Source organism: Astatotilapia calliptera, chromosome 14 (genome assembly GCF_900246225.1).
Source record: "Astatotilapia calliptera chromosome 14, fAstCal1.2, whole genome shotgun sequence".
Lineage (NCBI taxonomy): Eukaryota > Metazoa > Chordata > Actinopteri > Cichliformes > Cichlidae > Astatotilapia > Astatotilapia calliptera.
Genome location: NC_039315.1, coordinates 2545790 through 2558196, shown reverse-complemented (window position 1 = coordinate 2558196; position 12407 = coordinate 2545790).

Genomic DNA, 12407 nt, shown 5'->3' with positions numbered 1-12407 from the left:
CAGCTGACAGGCAGGAGAGGAAGAAAGCAAGGAGAGGAGGAGGAGGACAGAGGGAGACAGAAGGAGAGGCGATGAGATGGCGTATGAGAGAAGGAGGAAAGAGAGACAGTAGGAGGGAAAGAGTGTTTTGTGTCTGCAGCTGCTTGGGTGACAGAGAGGATGGAGAACAGAACAGAATGTACTCTGTGTGTTTGTGTGCATTCATGTGTGTATTTTGGTATACAGTATATGTGCTGCAGCTTGCGCACTCTGCGCATGTTGTTAGGTGTGTGTATGAGCTCCTGAATGCATTTGCATGGCCGAATGTGAAGAAGAGAATCCACGGAGAGAGATGAACAGGTTTGTTTTGATAGTGAGATGGAGGTAGCATTGACCTAAATACTAAAAGCATGTTTCACACAGAGGAAATGAGGCTCTTAAGCCCAACGATCTGCAGCAGCAGCACAGCTACTTAGCTAACTAGGGGAGATTTAATGACCCAAGAGAATACTATTAGAGAAAATAGTGAATTATATATGATGATTTGATACAGTTAAAAAACAATGCTGTGCTTTGTAACCCGAACTCATTTGTCCTAAATAGTGTAAAATGAATTGGATCAAGTACAGCTCATGCACATCTGATCAGAATCAGCATGGCTGGTGCAGCTCCCCTTCTAAATGCAGATGTGCAGACCAGGCAAATTCCAGGTTGTCGAGAATCGATCATCCAAATGCACACTTTCCCCCCACTGAGATTGAAGTTTTGGGGGGTTTTGGTCAGCTACACTATTGCCAAAAGTGCCCAAACCACTGAATTCAGGTGTTCCCTCCCTTACTGTGCACAATCAAGCACCTAGGCTGCGGAGTGCTTCTACAAACGCTTGTAACAGAATGGGAATGTCTCACTAAATATTCCACAGTGACTGTTATAACAAAGTGGAAGTGATTAGGAATGACAGCAACTAAGCCACAAAGTGCTAGGCCACATGAAACCACAGAGACCGAAGGTCAGCAGAAGCTGTGGTGCGCAGAGGCCACCAATTTTCTGCAGAACAGTATGTAGAGAGCTCGAGGAATGGGTTTCCATGGCCGAGCAGCTGCATCCAAGCCAAGCCTGCATTTGTCTTCCCAGAGGGCTGTTATCTCTGCTACATGGGTTTTCAGCACCTAGTAAACAGATGTCCTTCCTGTTCAGGATAGCAGTTATTGAGGAGTTTGATTTAATCTGATGAGAATCAGAATATTAAGCTGTGTGTGTGTGTGTGTGTGTGTGTGTGTGTGTGTGTGTGTCTACTATTGTTTTATGTCATTATCTGTACAGTAAGCAACAGGAGGATTAGGGTTATTTTTTATTATATTTTTATTGAAATTTATGATTTAGTCAAAAAACTTTTTCTTAGTCCTTTTGTTTTTCATTCAGATAACAAAATGTGAACTCGGTGGCTTGACAGTGTGTACATAATTCAGCATGTTTAACCTATTTACATAAAGTACATTCAGTACGTATTGTGAAGTAGAGGGTCAAACTGACGTTGTACAGTACATGGGAGGAACACCTATTCAGGGCTGGTGTTACCTAAAGTCAGGGCACAGGGGGGATACAAAGCAAATCCATTTATTCCATATTTTGTAGAATTTGTCTTTTCGAACTTTTAAGGAGAATGTCAATTTTTCAATTTCAAAATATCTCAAAAACCACATTAACTCAATCCTCAAGTGTTGGTAGGGAAGGAATTAGGGTTAATAGAAAGAAATCTGCTAAATTATGAGAACAACTCACACTTGACATCACACCTCCTCAGGTCCTCATGAAACCCCCACCGAGTGTGAAGCAGATCAGATGCGCAGCAGAGAAAATTCAAGAACACAAAAAATGAGATGCCCTTTTGTCAGTCTGATTTGCAACATCATATTTAATTATGAAACAAAGCTATTCTGAAAGTGTTTAGCATATAGTGCTAAAAGTACAAATATTTTGCTAACAAAAACCCAACAACTGTAAATTGATGTGCGATTCCCAATGAGACGAGAATATTCCTCCGATTCGAAGATTAAACAAACCATTTAAAAAGCAACTTGATTATCAGACAAAAATGTGTGTGAAAAACAACAATAACAGTCAGAGTTCCGCATTCGTTTGTAGATCATTGGCTCTTGTATGGAAGTGTTCAAGCATAAATTAACGTGAGATAACGTGTTTCTCTGTTTTTATGTTTGGACACGTTCACTTGTCCTTAATCTGTGGTTTTATCCAAACTGGGAAGCAATTTATAGCTGTGTGCTTTTTCACTATACAAGTAGAAGTTACTATTAATTATGTGTTTTATTATTAAAGCTTTCCTGAAGGAGGCAAACAGGTGGATGATGAAAGATTTTTAATGAATCTGGACCACAACAACAAAATGTTGTATTATTAAACAATTTTCGGGCTAATTTTTTAAGGAGGTCTTGTTTGAAAAATCACGGCCGTTTTCCAGAAATAGCAAAGAATAAAACCTGCCACTCTGTGAGTTCTATGCTCACAGATTCCTGTTTGGCTGAATGTGACATATAACAATAAAAGTATATGAAATGAACCCCTGGTGTCAGATTACTAAAGATTGCTATTAAAGCAGTGGAGCAACTGCTCTGGGTAGCTTGCTGCATGCTGTGTACATAATGTAAAGGATAAAGTACACACACACACACACACACACACACACACACACACACACACACACACACACACACACACACACACAATATAATAAATAGAAGGCTGTTGTTTGTTTAGGGAGGTTGACTAAATCACAGCTTCATCTCCTCCACCTCCAGGGTTACCCTTACCAAAGCACTTCATCATCCTCCTCCTGGTACCTTCCCAGTTATCTGTGCAGCAGGTGTTGATGTGTGAAACTGTGTAAAGTTGAGGCACAGCGGTGCTGCGTGCTCAGCAAAAACACCTCGACAGATAAATTTAGCTTAGGAAGGGGGACAAAGAAAGTAGTAAGCAGAAGCTTTTCATTAAGCAGTTCTGATATTTCTTACTGTATGTGCTCTGCTGTCCACAGTGTGCCCAAGAAACAGACACAGAAGCACGCAGTCATTTACATTTAACTAACTTATTGAGATATCAGAGGAACAAAAACCCAAATCCTCTGAGCTTTAAAGGTCTTTTTAACATATGTATTGATATTGCATTTATATATTAATGCAGCAAATTCACAAAAACCGTTTACAAAACATTTTTTCTCCCAATCCTTGTGTGAATTATTGATTTTCTTATTAACGCAGCACAATAAATTATGTCAGGCGTGTGGCCGCGCACGTTTGTCTTGCTATAAAACAAAGCTGTATTAGTTTGACGCCTGATATCACCAAAGAAACCAGAACTTAAACTGTGTGTAACAAACGAGTATATTCTGTTGTTCAGTTTGTCCAGTGGTCTCACTGATAGTGAATAGTAGAAATTGACTAATGTTTTACCCTTAAAATATGTTTATTTCAGTCCAAATTTAACTGGTGTCAGTTGGGGGATGACTGAGCTGTAAGACAAGGAAAGGGCAGAGATGCAATCAGAAGCTAACATATTGCACAAAGGGAAAATATGCTCTTTAAGAAGCACTGATCTGTAGCAGCAGCTCTGACTCACTGACCTCAGGACTCTGAGGGCCACTGAAGAATTTCTGTCAATTGCTTTCTACAAATGCCATGAATTATACATTTTTTTTATTTGATGCACTTTCAGTGCAAAGTAAACAGATGCTGCAGGGCACTAACACAAATGAATTCAAACAAATGGAAAGTCACAGAGAGCTAATGGTGTGCACGTGTGTGTGTGCTGTTTGTGAAGTGTTTTTCATTTCTTTGCACATGTGCATCCCACTGAAAGTGTGTAAAGTGTGTCTGTGAGAGTGTGTGAGTGCGGCTCCTCTGCAGAGTTCCACCCTTATATGAAAAACATTTTATGTGCAGATTTATTGAAGCTCATAATTTTCTTATTTATGAGAAACAGTATTTACTGAGGGGCAGACAGACCCGATAGGAACCATCAGCAGTGTGTATGTGTGTGTGTGTGTGTGTGTGTCTCTGTCTGAATGCATATACCTATTGATTTCTTTGATAATATGACAGATAATGTATGACAGTGACGCGGCTGCCCCTCTGTGGGTCTTCCTTGGTCTCTTGTGTTCTGGGGGCCTCTGGATGTCTGGAGTTTTGATCTCCTCCATACCTGCTTGATACCATAGAGGACAGGGCTGTGGCTCCCCACACTCTCTAGCAGATCATTACATGGAGAAACCTTTGGAATGCAAGCATGCTGATCCACACAGGTATGCACACAGGTGTACACATGGGTATTCACAGATGCGGACTACAGCTTTCTTGGCTGCTGCCTCAAAGCACACTGTGCGCTGTCTATCTTGCGTGCTGCACAATATCGTTTACTATTTAGTAACTATTGATATCTATGACTAGCTAGTTTATTGTGATGGTGCTTTTTTTTTTTTTTTTATTATGTTGCTCTTTGTTGTTTGCTGTCTCCCCTGTTTTTTTTGTTTTTCTTTCTCTCCATACAGGTGACCCAGGAGTTGTTTTTTTTTGTTGTTTTTTTTTCTCTCTTCCCCCCCTTCTCACCGTCTCTTCTCCCCTTTGGTTTTCTTTCTTCCTCTCCCCCTCTTTCTTTCATTCTTTCCCCCTGTCCTATTAAAAAAAAAAAAAAAAAAAAAAAAAAAGGATGACAAAGGATGAACTGAAGCTCCGCCATCACGTGATGTCACATGCTGCTGTTTCTGATGTCACTTCGAGAAAAAATAAAAAAATTAAAAAATAATGTATGAAATATACTGATGGACATAGTTTCTCCTTAAACAGTTTGATCAGTCAGATCTCTCTCAGGACTCCCAGGACAGGCTTTCTCAGGACCCAACACTGCAGCCACACACACACACACACACACACACACAGTCAGTGTGAAACTTTATTGAAAATCAGCCTGCCTAAAGCTAACACTGAACCACCGATGGGGCACAATGCTCGCTGGAGCCCAGACATGATCCATTCAAGCCTTTTGTTGACAGACTGTTAATCCGAAATACATTACTTCATACCACAAGTTTCCATCCGAACCACCTCAAAAAAAGCCAACCTGTAAGCCAACTGATTAGACTCAAACGTTTTTGTGAAATTCCAGAGAAATACAATGATGGTAAAGAAGAGATGTCGAACAAATTTAAAGAAAAACAGAGAGGACTGGTTAAGATCTGCAGAACAGAAGGTGACTTCTGTAAGCAGGAAACTAAGAAATCTCCCAAACTTAAACCTAACCTTGTCTTTTGTACAACCTTCACACCAAAAACCAGCAACATGAAAGACATAATTTGAAAACATTAGGACCTTATTAGGGACCTTCAAAGAACCACCTATGATAAACTACAGGAGAGGAAAAAATATTAGAGATAGGCTTGTTAGAGCTTTCCAGGACCCTGATACTTCAGATAAAACCCTGATAAGCCATAACCTCATTTTAAATGTGGGTCATCGGCTCATCACTAACCTATCTGGGAAAACACATTTGGGGCCATCATGGAAACTGAGGACAAAAGTAGCTGGGTTCCAGGTGGGTAACCCAAGTGGGCCCCACACTCATTTGTTAGCTGGGCCTGATTTGGGGCCCATCTGGGTCCCATCATTAATCTATCTGGGCAAACACATTTAGGGCCACTATGAAAACTGAGGACAAAATTAGCAAAATTACCCCAGCTGGGTTTCCCAAGTAGGCCCCAAATATTGGCCCTGCTACTCCCTATTTGGGCCCCATATATGTGTGTTGAATGGGAATTGTCAATGCACCGTAAAATTATTCAAAGATCCTATCAGTGACAAACCATTGCCATTAAGAGCTTTATTACACACAAACTAAAAATCTACTGTAACCTACATGATGCAGTGACCATGCAATACAATATATATAGGAGAAAAATCCCACCCTCTGAAAGATTGAATTAATGAACACAGAAGTGCGATCAAGAGAAACGATCTAACCAGTCCTGTTGCAATGATAAACACCATAATTCACCTTTAAAGCCATTAAAGTCAGCCAAAGAGGTGGTGATAGTAATTCTATCCGGAAAAAACGAGAATAAATTTGGATATTCCGATTAAGAGTTTACATGCTAGAAGTATGAATGAGGATTTTTCTATCAATGATTTTATCACTTCTAACCTGTTATTTTGCCGTGTCCCTTATTTTTGCATGGGTAATGTTTATTTATTTATTTATGTTATGAGCAAAAAAGAGAAACATTCGAGACAACTCGTTTTATGAGTCCGCATCCTAGAGACATAAATGAGGACCTTTTCACAAATGTGGTTCCATATATGGTGTCTTCTTGTTTCCCAATCACACTGATGTACTGACTTTAATTTTTTTCTTTTCTGTATTATTCCAACATTCTTTCTGTTTGTGTTTTTCTCGCATGCATTATGTTAAGATAGGTGGGGATTGTGGTCCCCCCCTGTTTTTATCCTTAATGGTCTAGTCCAGTTTCACTTGGGCTGTGTCTTAACCAATTAACCTATTAACCAATACCAACCTGTTATATGTCAGCTGGTTTACCTATGAAGGTGTGATTGGTTCATTTGATTTTTTTTTCTGTTTCCTGTACTTTATTTCAACACAAATTGGTTTATATGTTATTATAACCCTGATGAGGGTCACATGCTGCACACGTTGGTCAGGTAATAAAGTTGTTCCTCTTTACCATTAAGTGTTGCTGGAGTTCCTGTGTTGTTAGTTGGACTGTTAATTCATTAATGAAACTAGATTAGCCACAAAGGTCTTCCTCGAAGCTCAAAGTCAGCCACTTGGTCTTTCTTATTTTTCAATTTCATGGTACTTTTCTACTCTTATGAAGACTATTCATTCTCGCACACATTCACAGACCACGCTATTCTGTGCCTTTAACCATTCGTTAATCTGCATAACAGTTTGGAGGTCAGCATCTTGCTCATGGACAAAACACACAAAACACAAACCACTTACTATTGACCTCCTGATTAGAAGACCTTGCTCTGTCTCTGTGGGCTTTCATGGTCACACTACAAACAGTCTTCTAACATTTTCTGTTACAAATGACTTAATAGGTAGAAATGTGACATTTTTCTTCTTTTTTTCTTAAGAAAAGCTGATTAAACCGAGTAAAAGCCTTCAATGTGAGTGTGTAAGTAACACCAAATAAACTTTAGCTTAGCCAAGCTGTAGCCTCTTTTCACAGCAGAAACATTTAGTCTGATCACATTGGATTTGTCATTGGATTGGTTCCTCTCATTTCCTGCCCTGGTACCAACATACAGGCAAAGTTGTCCCCTCATTCATGCAGCTTTATTTTGTAACAGCCACCAAACCATCAAACATGGTTGAAACATCAACATTATCTCACTGGTCAAACTGGTCGTGGTGTGACAGCAAAAACCGTCGGTGGTTTCTGACAGAGCAAGAAATGCTGGTATAAAAACATTTGATCAACAGGAGCAGCATGGTGGCACAGAGGTTAGCACTAGCGCTAACGGAGCTAGCATAACTGGTGATTCTACATTGGCTGTAGGTGTGAATCTTGTGATGCATTACGTGAGTAGAGCCGTTTATGCAATAATCTACTTTAATTTACTTATTCAGCAACTTTCCAATCTTCACTAAAAACATCAGCATCAGATCAAAAAGGACAAATTCATACATTATAATAAATAAGAGGTCGTTTTATTTGATGGGATTTTGTTGAAAGAAATGATGCATTCTCATATCATTGGTAGAAAACTGATTCGGCTTATTACCTGTTAAAATAACCATTATTATAATAATAATAATAATAATACGCAGCATCCTTTCAGTTATTTGAAAAAGAGGCAGAGAAAAGCACTGGCATCACATTATAGGCAGCAGACCTCCTGGCCACAGACAGGAAGACAAAGAATCAGACTGTCATTGATGAGAAGAGTCCTGATTACCTCAACACATCCAGAGGTGCCCACTCTGTTTTCTCCCATTCTGCTGTGATGTGGAGGTGGGTGGTGCTGATGCAACAACTTTTTGTTGAGCCCTCTGGAGGTGTTTAACTTTACATCCCACTACCCTCCCACCTTTAGTCTGAAATCCTAGATATAATTCAGTGTAGTCACTTCCTGTTAACGTGAGTCTACGCTTAAAGCTTCCTGACACTGAATCGTGGGACCAGCGTGGGATGACCCTGTTCTCCCATTGTTGTTTGTTCCCATGGTTAGGAGACAAGCATTAATTACTCTTGCATCATTCTGCTTTTTTTTTCTAACATGATTCTTCTGCACAGCATGTTAGCTGAAATTAAAGACGAGTCGTCTCCTTTGAATTAAAAAAACGCAAAACCCAAAGTGCATGAAATTGATTTGGATCAATATGCGTCAGTTTATAAAAGAGAGAGGGAATTATAAAAGATGATAAATACACACATATTCATCGGGTAAACTGGGAAATCTGTCTGACATGTGACAATGGTCTGGCTTTGAAAATGTTGGAATCTTATTTCCAAACTGTTTTGTTTTTTTTTTTTTGCTGTGCAGCACATGGATGTACTCTGATTTTGTCACGGTCTGGTGACCCAGTGTTCGAGTTTTTTTTATTTTGTTTTGTTTATATTCCTTGGTTTGGCGTCAGTCATGGTTTTGGTTCTCTTGATTGTGTTCTGCTCCTGTTATATTTGTAGTTCTAGCTTATAGATTCGGTCACTGTATTTTCCAGCAATAAGGCTGCTGGCTTTAGTTAAACTTTCTGTCTCCGAGTCCAGTGCTTGGGTCCTAACCTGGCCTGCCACACAGCTTATCATGACATTTACTGCTAATGCACTTAAGGTCTCACTAAAATGTTCCCGTGTGGACTTTTATGCAGTATTTATACTGGTATGCCTTCAGTCTAACAAGGTTTAAAAGTCAGTAACTCAGAGTCACGGAGAAAGAAACAGACATTTCTTTCCTGACTCTGCAGCTCTCTGAAGACAACATTCAGCTGTATTTGTTGCCTCTGTAACTTCCATCCATCCATTTTCTTCCACTTATCCAATTCAGGGTCACGGGGGGCTGGAGCCTTTGTTGGCTGCCTTAGGGCGAGAGGCGAGGTACACCCTGGACAGGTCGCCAGTCTGTCACAGGGCTAACACAGAGACAGACAACCATTCACACCTAACCCCACTAACTGCATGTCTTTGGACTGTGGACAGACCCCACACCAGAGGCGGAGCCAGACATTTGAAACACCCGGGGCTTAGCCCAAAAGGGTAGTGTGCATGTGGGATTTTTTTTTTTTTTTGGGGGGGGGGGGGGGGGGGTAGAAATGACTGAAAGATTAATAGGCTCTGTTTTGAGTTTTGTTCAAAAAAAGAATGACTTCATATAGGAAATAAAATATATCACATATGCAGGACACCTTAAACTAGTTTTTTAATTAAGCAGCGAGGCAGAACAAAGTCGGGGCTGTATCAAGACACGAGGACTAAACCCCAATTCAACCAGACCCAGAACTGATCTAGAATTAAAACAGGACTACAACAGTTCAAAATCAGGACTACTGAGGACTTAACCAAAACAGAACCACAATCAAAACTAGATGATAGTAGCACTAAAATCACCATAGACCTGCACTACACTTGTTTTTTTAATTCTACCAAAGTACAGTATTTCGATTGAGAAAAGTTTATATAATTATTTAGCCTTGTTGTGCAAACAAGCCTGCAAAACTTAATAAATATAGAATTTGAAAAATAACAAACCTAAAAAGAAACACTAGGTATGAGATACATGAGTACCTATGATACGGTGAAACCAGATATTTACATACTCTTCAGATAAAAACACTTTTTTAATTGTAACATCAAATCAGACTAAATGTTAATTATTTTTAGATTGATAAATATAAAAAACATATTTGTTTTTTTTATAATTCAAGTATTTATTAGATTTTGCATTTTATAACAGCAAATACGGAGATGCAACAACCAAAAGCAAGAAGCAAACAAACAAAAACAAACAAAATAAATAACTGTAGCGCGCGGCGGATACACTAAAGCGGTCGCGCCAGAATGCCACGCTAAAAAGAAAGATTCTTTAAAATACAAGGGGGAGCAAGCGAGTCAGATACCACGGGCACAGAGAGGAAGCAGGTCTGATCAGAAACAGTTTATTACTAGGCCAGGGAGCACAAATAAAAACACCCTTAAAATGTATGTAATAAAATGTTTGCCCTCTACTAAAAACAATTCTAAAACCCGTAAAACTACCATTTTCTACATTCACTAAAAACCCCCCTGCTATAATTAGGCCACATGTTCATTATGGGTCCATCAGCAGGCCAGGAATTCCTCCTTTAGAGCAGAGTCCACGCCAGCCCCGTCTTCAGCAGAGAAGAAAGAGCCACCCATCTTCTTGTCCTTCCGCTGGCCCATCGCTTCCCAGCCCGGCTTGCGTTCTGCACCCGAATCCATGATGTGACCACCGCCACAGCTCCCCTTGCGTCGGTGTCCTGCAACATAACAAATAGGGGCCAGAACAATGGTCCCAGAAGCGGCCCTGGCTCATGGCCATGGTGACCCTCTCCCAATCCAGCTGCACCCAGTAAACAACAGTAGAGACCCTACTCACAAATGCAGGCAGAGGTAAACCTCTGCCCTGCTGCCAATCACACGCGTTGTCTCTTACTGTTGCCGTTCCATGAGGTCAGGACTTGGTCGCCGCATCACACTTGCCATCTCGCATTAACCTTCCAGTCTGGGGCCTCTCTCTTTCAGTGCACAGCTAGCCTGTTTTTAAAAGGTCTTTACACAGCTGATAGGCCACCTCTGGACACACCCCTGCCTCAGCAGGTGGTCCCTATCAGCTAATTTGTCCCATGTGCAGCCAGTCCACAGTGGATAAAAACCATGTCACATAACACACTAAAAACCATGCAATAGAAACAGAATAAAACCATGCAAATAAAACACTCATAAATAAACACTAAAAATCAGAATAAAAACAATATACAAGATAAATACAAATTTCCACTGTGTGACATAACTAAAAAAAAACCCCACAACAAAACAAGTGAAGTTTTAACATATGTTGTATTAAGCTCAAATGTCCAAAAACATATTTGTTAACTTTAAGAGTAAAGAGAGAAACTATCTGTATTTCTTAATTGTAAATGGCACCAAATTGTATTCAAACTTGAGCCACACTTATGGAGCTCCACAATTCTTTTCCTAGTGTTTTGGTTGACATCTCTTGGTTTTCCCATGTCACAGAAACAGGCTCTGTGTTTCGCCTTACATGCATCCACAGGTGTGCCACCAATTTACTCACATGGACTCTACTAACCTATCAGAAGCTTCTTCAGCTCAGAATGGAATCGTCTGGAGTTTCTTATTAATTAACAATAAACTTAGTGTATATGTACTCCTCTCTCTCTCTCTCTCTTTATTCTGACATTTAACTAATTCAAAAGATATTTCAATATTTATTTATCCAAAACAAAACAAGTTTACTCTAAATTGATGTTGTACAGTAAAAAAATGTTCTTGTGTTTTCCATAAAGTGTATGTAAATATCTGGTTTAAACTGTGAATATACTGCTGTGTATTGAAATTCCTCTTGTTTTGCATAGATATATACTGAACAACATACAAAGCATAATATATAAAATACTACCAGAGTTTTTTCTTTGAAAGAAGCCCCTTATGTCCATTCTTGTATATCAGTGCATTACTGAAACCGATTTATTTAGCCGTGGAGGGTAACAACTGAAAATATGAAATAAACACACATTATTGTTGTTGTTCGGCTTTTCATTTCGCCGTTTGCTGATTCACTGTTTGATATCAATCTTTCGTGATGCACCGTCATATTTACATTATTTTTACAGTAAGAATGATTTGCTTTGGTACCTGGTCGAACTTCAGTTCTCCTCTGTCTGCCTGGCTGCGTTTCTCTAACAGCGCAGCAGCTGCCCCGCTTAGTGTCTGAGCTCGGATCATACCAATATTAGGGGGGATTTACGCACAGTCGTAAATTCCTACAGTGTGCACTATGTGCTTCGAATATTGTGTGTAGTTTTTGTTTTATACAGTGTCAGCCAGACATCTAACTATGAAAAAATTACACTCCAAAAGACCCCGGGCTTCTGACAAAACAACCCGGGCTTAAGCCCAGTAAGCCACCCCCCGGCTCCGCCACTGCCCCACACAAACCCAAGGAGAACGTGAAAGATCCTGGTGGCATTGAATTCAGGACCTTCTTGCTGTGATGCAGCCGTGCTTCTGTGTAACTTGGATGTTAATATCAAAACAATTACAGTCTTACATCCATCAATCCAAAGTTCTTCCATTTAAACAGTTCAGATTCGTGGTTAGCTTGAAGGCTCTGCCTATCATAGGGCGAGAGGCAGGG